This window comes from Haliaeetus albicilla, chromosome 3, assembly GCF_947461875.1.
Source record: "Haliaeetus albicilla chromosome 3, bHalAlb1.1, whole genome shotgun sequence".
In the NCBI taxonomy this organism is placed as follows: Eukaryota; Metazoa; Chordata; class Aves; order Accipitriformes; family Accipitridae; genus Haliaeetus; species Haliaeetus albicilla.
Window position 1 is genome coordinate 61,090,822 of NC_091485.1, and position 13,400 is coordinate 61,104,221.

Genomic DNA, 13,400 nt, shown 5'->3' on the forward strand with positions numbered 1-13,400 from the left:
TAAAACTGAAAAGTAGAGATGACTGACATCCAATGTCAAGGAGCCTTCTCTGGCATAATTTAATTTACCAGTTTAGATACAGTTTCAGTGTTTCTATTGATTGTTTTCACAGCAGAGTTGATTCTTCTAAGAATATGCTTTGGTGGGCCAAGTTAAAGGCCATCTTCCCTGGTAGAAGAGGTTTTAAGGCCTGCTTTCATTACTTGTCTTTGATTTCTTTGTTGAAATAGATTTGTTCAGTGGCTTGCAACCATTGAATCTAGATGCCCAGTCTTAATAAAAAAACTGAAGAAATTAGACTGCAAGAAAATATTAGCAGTTAAGAAGAAGGGAACATAGCTGTGACCTTCACTAATTCATTGAGTTACAAGTGTTAACTGGGATGTAATTGAAGAACTTCTTTCTCCAAAGGCAGAGAGGCCTTCTATGCAAATCTCAGGAAAAGACCCATTTGCAGACTTCACTTGGGGACCGACCTCTAGAGGGCAACACAATCATGTGAAATGGCAATTCAATAACAACAAGGGCAGTATCCGAATTGCACGCTAATCAATATAGTTCATCCTCCCTTTTCAGCCTAAACCTCTATTTGTATAAAATTTAACTCGAAGGACTGGTTTTACAGAATGACACATGTAATGACCATATACCATCTCTATGGTTACTGTGACCATATTGTACCTTCCATTGACATTCAATCATGGCCGTAAAATACATGACCTTCCACTCTAAAAACACAACTTTTAAGCTTGAAATAAATACAAACCTCTATAAGCTCCCAAGTTTCTTATTCCCTGGGAACAAAACCACTCTTGTGAAGACTATAATGCCACACTCAGGCCTCCAGTCTCTGAGTCTACAGTGGTTCCAGACTGCTAATCCTCAAGCCATTTTTTCAAAGCGTTCCTAAAAGCCTTCTCTCTGTGTGACTCAGTATGATAATTTTTAAACATATACATATGTGTAAATGAAATAAAAATCTTCCCATAGTTGTTCGCTAAGTATCCCAGTGCCTTTTACCTACTACATCTCCACCTTTCTTAGAGGATAGTCTCTTCATGGAAAGGTCATCTGCATTTTGTCTTGGAAAGATAAAACACATAGAACATGTTCTCTGTGCTTCACTTGTAAAAAAATGCAAGTCCTATTAACTAAAACAAAAAACAAGAACTAGTCCTCAAAGTTCTTTTCTAAATAGGTTATTAATACCATAGGTACTGTGTTAGCAATAATATAAGAGCAGAAATGGCATAATGATTATTTCTCTTAGAGCACTCTGAAAAGCATTCAATCATTAGCTCCTGCAGCCATTCACTGTGGACTCCAGACTAATACTTTCATTTTCAAATGTCAATTTCTGCTGTTAAATTAAATGAAAATGTGGATCAGTGTGATACATCATCATCTAAAGTAACTCCTGAGGAAATCACTAGAGTAATGCCATTAGCATTGCCTGCCATTTTCTAAAATGTTTCCGTGTAACAAAGCAGGCTGTGTGGTTTGTTTCAGATGGCTGCCTGCTGCAATCTTTCTTCGGCCAAGGCTGTGAACACCCGGTCTACCTTTCACCCAGGGCAGCTTTACAAGACAGTACTTGGAACTGACAAGCAGAAGAAACGTGGCCTGGGCCTGCGCATAAGGCAAAGAATAGGTCAAGCTGTAATTCCTGCTGTAAGGGGCTTCGGTAGCTCAGTTTGCCTGCCTTCCCAAGAAAGACTTAGTTAACTGATGTTTGTACGGCTGTATTGGGTGTCCATGGCAAGGTGTTGGTGGCGGGGGACTGCAGGGTGGCCAGGGGCTGCCCTGTGCTGAGCACAGCCGGCTCCAGCCAGCTCCCTCCAACGGACCCACTGCAGGACTCAGCTGAATCTGTCAGCCAGGATGGTGGCACCTGTGGGAAAACAGATTTCAGAAAGGACAAATGCTTCATGGCAGTCTGAGGAGTAAGGAAAAAAGTGTGAGACACAACCCTGCAGACCCCCAGGCCAGTGAAGAAGAGGAGGAGGAGGTGCTCCAGGCGCTGGAGCAGAGATTCCCCTGCGGCCTGTGGGGAAGACCATGGTGAGGCAGGCTGTCCCCCTGCAGCCCAGGGAGGTCCATGGTGGAGCAGATATCCACCTGCAGCCCGGGGAGGACCCCACACTGGAGCAGGGGAATATTCCCTGAAGGAATTGCAGCCCATGGAGACCCCACATTGGAGCAGGGAAAGAGTGTGAGAAGGAAGGAACAGCAGAGACAGACTTATGGACTGAATGAAAAACCCCCATTTCCCAGCCCCCTGCATTACTCAGGGTGGGAAAGAGGTGGTAGAGGAGTTGTGAATGAAGGAGTGAAGTTGAGCCTGGGAAGAAGTGGTGGGGGGGGAAGGTGTTGTTTTAATTTGTGTGTCCCCCGCAGTCCTAATCTATTTTAATTGACAATAAATTAAATCAACATTCCCCAAGTCAAGTCTGTTTTGCCCATGATGGTAAATGGTAAGTGATCTCTCTGTCTTTATCTTAATACATGAGCTTTTTGATCTTATATTCTCCCCTCATACTCTCGAGATAGGGGAGTGAGACAATCGCTGGGTGGGTGTCTGGCAACCAGCCAATGTCAACGCACCACAAAAGCATTGGGAATAACCATGATTTTTCTAAGGAAGATCAATATAATTTTACTATATAATATTTTTGCTGTGCAGGAAAAGCCATGAACTAGAGGCTCCAGAAAGAACACTCTTGAAACATTGCTCTTCTGGCCATTCCTCCGAAGTCTCCTGTCAAGTTCGGCTAGGTCTATCTCACAAAAAGGTGTGGCTTGAGCCTAGAACTCCTGTAGAATTTGAGGATATGCAGTATATGAATGAAGATGCCCAATCTCTCCCTCCTTCTTCATATTTCATTAAGCTCGTAATGCAGTTAGTTGGAGTTGCTAGACACTCCCTCCTCTTCAGTTTCTCCTGGAATTAGCTTGAAGAGAGGCAACTGGATACAGAACAGTTTTGCAACTGGTGCAATACTAAATCTTCTAAACATCACCCATGATATCAGTAGGGAAGAAACACAAGCCTTACACAATCCTTTCTGCTGAATTGAGCAATTCACATACTTGGTATCTAGCGTGGACTTTGCAAAGAGTCCTGGGCTCCCCATATAATAGGGTTGTATCTGCAACCTAAGCAGACCATCTCATGCACATTTTGCGGCTGAAGATCAATTACAGGTTTGCTTTAAAACCACTTCAAAGACTTCTAATCTACATCAGTATCATCTGGCTGGAAATTAACCTGAGAAAGCAATGAAAGATTGTCTCCTAGCTGCATACACGACCAAACAGACACCATCTCTCAGGAATGCATCTGCAGAAATTCTCCCACTGAACTTCACAATCTCAACACAACCGCACTCACACATTGAAGCCTTTGGTCTCCAGCGTCTCCAAGATAATCTGCAACCTTAGGTTGGAGAAATTCATTCATCTTGTACCAAATGCCAAGCACTGGCAGTTACCGGCAGTTATCCTCTACTCTTAACAAGGAGGTGAGGCATTTCCAGGACATGTGCAGCAATTTGCAGATCAAAATTTACAGAAACCACTCCAGGGACTTACCAAGGGATAAATGGGAAGTAAAACAGGTGTGAAATGCAACCCATAGAGGGCAATAGACCCCAGTGTACATTAACACCACAGTAGCCCTCCGTAGAACAGTTGTCTCCGCCCTGAACCTTATGGTCTGCAGATAGAGGATAAGTAGATGGGGATGGAAGAAGTGAAGAAGTCAGAATTCTGATAATGTCATCAATAAATCTTCCTGGCCCTAAGGAGAAAGCTGTTGTGATTTGCTCAGTCTGGTAATTTTGTTCTTCTCCATACTAACAAAATGGGTTTCAAACGAAATCATCATGTAATATTTAATTTGATATTATTTAATTTGATTATAAATACTGGTGTTGAGCTGCATCACCTATAAATTGATTAGTAACAGGAATTAAAAGAAACATCTTTTGGTTGAGAGAAAGCTTCACCAGGGTAAAAGTATGAGGCTATGTTGAGATGCCTCAGTATGTTTTGCATTTTTAAAATGTCATTGTCGTAGAGGTAGGAATGTGTATTTTATTCCTAAAAGATAAGCCCCAAATAGTGTAAAGTTAAATTCAAAGAAGCAAAAACTGTCATTCAGGGAATATAAATACAAGATCCTTTCAACCTACTTTTCATTTAATAGGATAAAAACAAAGCAGAAAAAAAAAATTAATTTAAGGGACAATAATTATTTGAAAGCCTTGACAGAACACATGGAAAGGTCAGCAGACAATCCTAGGACTTGTTTGAAAGACAGGGTCTTTCTGAGTAACTTCAAAAAAATGCTGATATTGGTTGCATCTACTCTAGTGCTGAAGACTGGACTGTAACTGACAGTAAAGTGACAGTTGTGCTAAAATGTGACAGATCCCTCCCCAATCCACCTCAGAACTGCAGAACTACTGAACTGACACTTGGTGCTTTGAAAGAGTTATATAGCCAGCAAAACCCAGGAAAAAGACTATGAAAGAAAGTCAGTTGTCAGCAGAACAAGGAAAACAAAGGCTAAATAACAGAAATAGAAGTAAAAGCTTTTAAGCAGGGGAAAAAAAATCACAGGAGAAGGTGTCAGGAATAATGCCATTAGCAGTGACAAATGGAAATCATTGATTAAGAAAGTACTGAAAGCAGGCAAGGGAAAAAAATGTCTTTGAGCTTTTATTCAGTGGTTTCAAATCTTTCAAAGATTCCTACAACCATTTCTTTCAAATGCAGAAACTGCATTAGGCATAATAAAAGCACTGATCAAATCCTTGTCAGCCTATATAATGAGTTAGATCTTTCAGGAGAATTGCCTGTCTATTGTGATACGGGCCTAATATCTGAATATCAATGATTTACTGTTATTGTTTTGGCTAGATTACAAGACTTGGAAAATGTGATTAGAAGTTGCTGTGGAGGCAGAAAGTATTTTATATACATGTGCAGATCAAAGGGCCTGCCTAGACTACTATTCTGTATCCAGACTTAGTCAACAGCATCTTATATTTCAGAAAATGATGAACTTATCCCTGATCTATTTGCTGGGAAGTCGACCACATTCCAGTCACTCCAATATTATTCTTTCTCCCTCTGAGTCCCTTAAATTATACAGCAGAAAGACCTGTACTGAAATAAATTGAAGTTTTGCCTTTGACATCAACAAGGCTGATTTTTCCCTGTTTCTTTGACAATGCTCACAAAAGGATTGATTGCAATTTAAAAAGCTGAATCCTAGACCACATTTCTGCCACTCACACTTTTTTCCTCAAGTAATCCTCTTGTCCAGATGCTATCCTTACTTCTGGAGTTCCCAGTGCATCCCTCTTCTGCGTGCCTGGCTTTTAGAGTTGAGGTACTTCAGAAAATTGACTGTCTTTATATTTTTTTTATTTGTCAAAACTGAACATGATGTAGGTGCTAAACAAATATTAGGCAAAGACTAACTGAAATAAGAGAGCCAATTTTTTAATGAAGTACACTGAGATGCTAGCTGGAATTACTTGCCACAAAAATTCTAAGAAATTTTGAAATTGCTGATAAATAGACAAAATAGATTTCTGAGAAACAAACCAATGACAGCTATTTTGAAAAGAGAGGGAAAATTACCCATAATTAGAGTGATGCAGTCAATAAACTATTAACCATTTATAGTTGGTGTTCTAGGGAAATATAATGAACTATGTGAATGCCAGCTACCTTTTTTTTTTTTTTAATGCACTCAGGAGTTTCACATGTACTCACAACAGACTCAATGTCCCCAGAAAAAAACATAAGATTTAGATTTTCAACTCAAACCAAAGAGTTAGACAACTTCCAGTTAAGCCAGGGTGATTTATCTTTTTTCAAAATAACTAAGAAAATAATCAAATGTCTTAAATGAGAAGGTGACTGCAGACAGTCTGTGCTAGTTTCATCCACTAATGAAGTGAATAGTAGCAATATTTGACATTTCTATTGCATCTTTCATCCCAAATCACCTTAATCAATTTCATATCCATTTAGACACATCTTTTAGCTCTTACATATGACTGAAATCAAATTACAAAAATGATAGGGCAACACACAGCAAAAAATCTATTGTATTTTTAAGTTAAAAAATGGAAGGTTGGTTTTTTTAATCAGTTGAGACTATATGGGAAGATGTTCAAGAGATGAAATAGACACTGCAGCTACAATTACACTTGCAATAGTCATGGTAATACATTGTTTCTGGAGTGGATTAAGTATTTGGGACCTTAGGATCCTTTCCTATCCAGCTGAAGAGGATGTAAGAAGTCCTACAAAAGCAGATCCATGTTATGAAGCCTGTTTGACCCATTCTTTAGTAGAGGTTAAGTTTTTCCCATTTAGGTTTCTTTTTAGCAAGATAATAAGCAAAAAAAAAAAAAAATCTAAATAAACTTTGTCTGAGTGTTGATAAACCATTGATATATCAGATTCCTTTATTTGACAGGCTTTAAGCTCTGAGCCTTTAAAAATATGTTTATATGCTTAATATGGCTAATTCCACTGAAAATGTAATAAAATTCAGTTCAATTCATTGCATGGACAATACTAAATTTAAGATAATTATATGAAATTTAAGTAAAAGGTAACAATTATCACCAATAAAATGTCTGAATAACCCACATCTATCTAATTAGATTGGGATATTATGGACAAGGTTAAGAAATCTCTATTCCTTAGTCTCAGGTTTACATTGCTTGAAACCAAAACCAAATGTTTTCTGATGAAACTAAATACAAAAGGTGTTTCTCAGACTAGCTTTGTACTTTTTAGGGAAGTTTGACTCCTTGACTTGTGAATCTTTGGGAAACATAACTTATACTAATCTAGAAAACCAATCTTTTTAATCAACTAAATGTATTCCTCTTCTAGCATTATTCCCTTTTTAGTCTCATTAAGTAATATATCATTTTATATTGTTAGGACATATCACTTTTTTCCTGGAAACATTAGATTAAAATCATTGCCTGAACCAGCACACAAGGATTTGAGAATATGTACAGTGAGAAGACTGACAAAGCCTGTGGTTACAGAAACATTTTTCTTTACACCATTCTCCTGGCAAAAATAAGATGCATCAAAAAAGGTGAGACTATTTCATGATCCAGCAAATGAAGATCTGCTTTTACGCAAATGTGCAGAGCCTTCTGCTTCACTCTTGTATTCGAGACAGACATACAAGATGCATTAGGGCATATATCATAAGTATTTTTTTTCTTGAATATTCATCTGACTCAGATAATTGTATTTTCCATCTGGAAAATACTCTGTATGACATAGTTAGATCAAAGTTAGGTGATGGAACTGGAAGATGAAACCAGAGCTCGCTGCTCAGGCTGATCTGCCCAAGATGGCAGTACTGAAATACAGGCAGTAAGGAAGGCCAAGTTGAATAATTTAAAACACTGACCAAGGCAGTTGCATATAAGTTTAATCATGTTTCTGTTTCACATAATTTCAGGTTAAACTAAAATGTGCTTAAAAGTTTTGGAGAATTGCAAAACTTAAGTGATATATTGTTAATGCTTGCATAGGTAATTTTGAGTGCTTTTATTAATATCTAATTCTGTTAGCTAGCACAGCTATGACGGAAAAAAGTTTTAACTAAAGCAAGGTTATTTAGGTTGGAAGATCACTCTATTCAGTCTTAGGTAATATTCAAATATTAGAAACACCAAACTTGGAGAATATTATTAATATCCTGCAGGGAGAGGGGAGAAATAATGAGAAGGAAAATTTCTTTTTCAGTGGAAGAGTACAGAAACAAGACACAGGATAAAGAAGTTGAGAAGACTTATTCGGATTTAGAGAATAATAATGTTCCTCTAGCAGATGTTAAAGTGAATATGCCTGGATTAATTCATGTACATGAACAAATGCATATGCACATAGGCACTCATATAGCCCTTACCTCTGAGTTCAGTGTTTAGCTCAAAAAGCTTGCCTGGATTAAATCTAGAGGAATGGAACATCATATGTAAAGCAAAGCCATTCTGCTGACATAAGTAATTTCATATATCTTTATATCTTCATGTCACAGTATCCATTTCACTTACATTCCAGTACTGGTAGCTATGACTTTAGGAGAAAATAAGATGCTTTTATAACTACATACTACTATAATAATAAGTTTAAGCAGTATTCATAGAATCATAGAATGGTTTGGGTTGGAAGGGACCTTAAAGATCATGTACTTGCAACCCCCCCTGCCATGGGCAGGGACACCTTCCACTAGAGCAGTTTGCTCAGAGCCCCATCCAACCTGGCCTTGAACACTTCCAGGGATGGGGCATCCACAGCCTCTCTGGGCAACCTGTTCCAGTGCCTCACCACCCTCACAGGGAAGAACTTCTTCCTTACATCTAATCTCAATCTACCCTCTTTCAGTTTAAAGCCATTACCCCTGGTCCTATCCCTACCTGTCCTTGTAAAAAGTCCCTCTCTGGCTTTCCTGTAGGCCCCCTTCAGGTACTGGAAGGCTGCTCCAAGGTCTCCCCAAGACTTCTCTTCTCCAGGCTGAACAACCCCAGCTCTCTCAGCCTGTCTTCATAGGACAGGTGCTTCAGCCCTCTGATCATCTTCATGGCCCTCCTCTGGACACACTTGAGCAGGTCCATGTCCTTCTTATGTTGGGGGACCCAGAGCTGAACGCAGTACTCCAGGTGGGGACTCATGAGAGCAGAGTAGAGGGGCAGAATCACCTCCCTTGACCTTCTGGCCACGCTTCTTTTGATGCAGCCCAAGATATGGTTGGCTTTCTGGACTGCAAATGCACATTACCAGGTCCTGTTGAGCTTCTTGTCAACCAACGCCCCCAAGTCCTTCTTTGAAGGGCTGCTCTCAATCCATTTCCAGCCCAGCCTGTATTTGTGCTTGGGATTGCCCCGACCCATGTGCAGGACCTTGCACTTGGCCTTGTTGAACTTCATGAGGTTCTCACGGGCTCAGCCCTCAAGCCTGTCAAGGTCCCTCTGGATGGCATTGCTTCCCTCCAGCGTGTCGACTACACCACACAGCTTGGTGTCACCGGCAAACTTGCTGAGGGTGCACTCAATCCCACTGTCCATGTCACCAACAAAGATGTTAAAGTTTATATTCTATAAAACTATGTAACTATCTCTCTATATATACATCTATCTATCTATCTATCTATCTACCTGTCTATAGATAGATATCTATAAAACTACATAAATACATAAATAAACTATATTCTTTGGCTCAGTATATATCTGGTCTAGTGTTTGCCGTTGCATCTCATATTTCCATATGCTCTTCTATGCATCTAGGCAATAGTTCCCACATCGTCAAGTTCTGCACGTAGTTTCATTTAACTGGCTCATTTAACTCAATGTTGGCAAGGCAATAGTGCTATAAATATGGGACCATGTTAGCTTCCTTCACATTTTGTGAGCACAGGAGAAGGAATTATAGGTTTGCCAGATGTTGGCTAAAGTACTGATATTTGTTGTGGTTTAAGCAACAAAGCACCACGAAGCCACTCGCTAACTCCTCCCCACCCCAGTCCTTGTGGGATGATGAGGAGAAAATATGAAGAAAAGCTCGTGAGTCGAGACAAGGACAGGGAGGGATCACTCACCAATTATGGTCATGGGCAAAAAAACTGACTCAACTCGGGGAAGAAACAAAATCAATTTAATTCACTACAGATCAAATCAAAACAAGGATATTAGGAAGTAAAACCAAACCTTAGAACGCCTTCCCTCCACCCCTTCCTCCTTCCTGGCTCAACTCCACTCCCGATCCTCTCTAACTCCTCTCTTCAGTGGCACAGGGGAACAGGGAATGGGGGTTGGGGTCAGTCCATCATACCTTGTCTATGCCGCTCCTTCCTCCTCAGGGGGAGGACTCCTCACTCTTCTGCTCCAGCATGGGGTCCCTCCCATGGGCTGCAGTTCTTCACGAACTGCTCCAGTGTGGGTACTTTCCACGGGCTGCTGTCCTTCAGGCACAGACTGCTCCAATGCAGGCTTTCCCATGGAGTCACGGCCATCTTGGGGGGCATCCCCCTGCTCCGGCATGGGCTCCTCTCTCCCTGGGCTGCAGGTGGGCATCTGCACCCCGCTCCCCTCCCTGGGCTGGGGGGGGACAGCCTGCCGTCTCACCACGGGCTGCAGGGGCATCCCCTCCTCCCTTGATCCTCCTCCCCTCCTTCCTCACTGACCATGGTGTCTGCAGAGGGGTTCCTCTCACATTCCAATCTCCCTACTCACTACCAGTTCCCCTTCTCAAATCTGTTCTCCCAGAGGCGCTACCATTGTCACTGATGGGCTCAGCCTTGGCCAGAGGCAGGTCTGATTTGGAGCCGGGGAAATTTCCAGCAGCTTCTCACAGAGACACCCCTACAGCTCCTCCCCCACTACCAAAACCTGCGCCACTCAAATCCAAACCAACATTTTTCAAGCCTAAATTTCATGTACTTTTCTAATTCACTAAGTTGTTTTTCAATTCTGTTAAAACCAATGTTAGATATGTCACCCAGCATGTTCTATGGAAAGTTACATTTCAAGGGGTTCTGAAGACCTCCCAGAGAATAAGCTCTGTAATCCCTTAAGAAATTTTCACATTATAAATAAAACACAAAATTGTTGTAATCCAAATTGAGAAGCAGATATCAGTGTGTTGGCCTTGTGTTTTCACTTACTATAAGAAGGTGGACAGATAAATCCTTCCTGCACACTATTAAGATTCATTGGTGTGGTGGGTTGACACTGGCTGGACACCAGGTGCCCACCAAAGCCGTTCTATCACTCCCTCCCTCTGCTGGGCAGGGGAGAGAAAATATATCAAAGGGCTCATGAGTCAAGATAAGGACAGGGAGATATCACTCAACCAATTACTGTCACAGGAAAAACAGACTCGACTTAGGGAAAATTAACTCAATTTATTGCCAATCAACCAGAGTAGGCTAATGAGAAATAAAATCAAATCTTAAAACACCTTCCCCCCACCCCTCCCTCCTTCTCGGCTCTACTCGACTCCCAGTTCTTTCTACCTCCTCCCCTGCAGCGGCACAGGGGGATGGGGAATGGAGGTTACAATCAGTTCATCACACGTAGTCTCTGCTGCTTCATCCTCTTCAGGGGCAGGACTCATCACTCTTCCCCTGCTCCAGCGTGGGTTCCCTCCCAAAGGAGACAGTCCTCCATGAACTTCTCCAATGTGATTCCTTCCCACGGGCTGAAGTTCTCCATGAACTGCTCCAGCATGGGTCCTTTCCATGGGCTGCAGTCCTTCAGGCACAGACCGCTCCAGTGCGGGTCCTCCGCAGGGTCACAAGTCCTGCCAGAAAACCTGCTCTGTGGGCTCCTCTCTCCATAGATCTGCAGGTCCTGCCAGGAGCCTGCTCCAGCGCGGGCTTCCCACAGGGTCACAGCCTCCTTCGGGCACCCACCTGCTCTGGCGTGGGGTCCTCCCTGGGCTGCAGGTGGATATCTGCTCCACCATGGACCTCCATGGGCTGCAGGGGGACAGCCTGCCTCACCATGGTCTTCCCCACGGGCTGCAGGGGAATCTCTGCTCCGGCACCTGGAGCATCTCCTCCCCCTCCTTCTTCACTGACCTGGGGGTCTGCAGGGTTGTTTCTCTTACATGTTCTCACTCCTCTCTCCAGCTGCAGTTTCTGTGCCTGGCGCAACTTTTTTCCCTTCTTAAATCTGTTCTCCCAGAGGTGCTACTGCCGTTGCTGATGGGCTCGGCCTTGGCCAGAGGCTGGTCTGACTTGGAGCCGGCTGGCATTGGCTCTATCGGCCATAGGGGAAGCTTCCAGCAGCTTCTCACGGAAGCCACCCCTGTAACCCCCTGCTACCAAAACCTTGCCACACAAACCCAATACAATTGGTATGAAGTCACAGACACAATAATACAAGATGCATGTTGTGTGTTTGCTGTATCTCTGCTTTGTCTTTTTTATCCAGTCTTCAAATCCTCATGATATTAATTATGGAAGTTATTTAAAATATTCTAGGACAAGATTCTCCATGTGTTTTAGTCACACAACTTCAGATACCTTAAGAAGAGGTCCAATTTTCAGGAAAAGCTAGCTGTTCAGCTGTTGAAAAAGCAGGTTCTGTCATTTATTTTGAAGTAGAGTCTCAAAATACATTCATTTTTAAAGACTGTGTGCTTAAAGCATATATGGAGTAGTGCTACAGATCTGTAATATTTGGCTGTAGCTCCTTCTCTCCTTTCTGCTTCTCTGCTTTCAGTGGGACCTCAGGGAGTCTTATAATTTGAAAATTTACTACACAGTGGTGGTTTTTTTGGTATTCAGGATCTGTAGCTCTTAGTTTTTCCTACTTCCTCTCTGTTCCCCTGTTTCCTTCTGTCCTCTGTACTCAATGAAAATAGTACACAAACCAGAGACTGGTGTTGGTGCAGTTGGGCAAGGCACAGAGATGTGATGCGGGTGGGTCTATGGGATGAGAATGGATTATACAGGCAATAGAAGGTGCCTGGCAGGACGAAGGAAATTCAGCATCCTCAGATCTATCTGAGTGCTGCATTGCTGTGCCCCATGCACACTCCAGACCCACCCACCCATCCTCAGTCCTCTCCCTGCTCCGCTGTCAGAGGTCCATGAGCAGGGAGAGCTGATAGCAGCCTCCTGTGCCCAAGCCTTCCCATTTCACAGTCCTGTAAAGCTCTACAGATATACTGTCATAAACTGGGGCAGATAAGATGTCAAAATACGTCTAACCCAACTATTCCAGCTGTAGCAAAGGTTACCTCTGCAGGGGAAGGTGGGGGGGGGAATGCAGCTGTGGGCAGTAACTGCTTGTCCCAGATTAATCCTCTCCCCAGTGGCAATAAATAGTTTAGGGAGTTTGGAGTTGGAATCCTCAGAGGCAAATCAGTTTGGGAAGGTGGATAAAGCTGGGCACTTTGCTATTATCAAACTGGTTGCGTTCTTATTTAAAAGGCCAAAATGCAGAATGATGCTGCCCTCCCTCTGCAGCTCCTCCATCTGCACAATCTCCTGGTGTCACTGGTGCTTCAACAGTCAAGGAGTTCCAGTCTCAGGTGTCTAATGAGCAATCAAAAAACTTTACCGTAGTAAATTAGTATTAATCATTATAGCAGTAGCAAGGAGAAGAGGAATACCCTGAACTGAAGAGAGCCTGCAACTTTGATCCAAATCAAATGTTTCGGTGGCTCCATAGGCAAAGCCAGGGAGGATATTTGGGAGTCTTTCATTGTCAAAGAAAAATTAGCATTTTTAGGCTATGTACAGGTAAATAATGCAGTGATCAGTGATGAGCTGTAAGGGGAAGACTGGAATAAAAAGAGAGACTGGGAGGCAGAAAGAAGGAACAAAGAAAAAAACTACA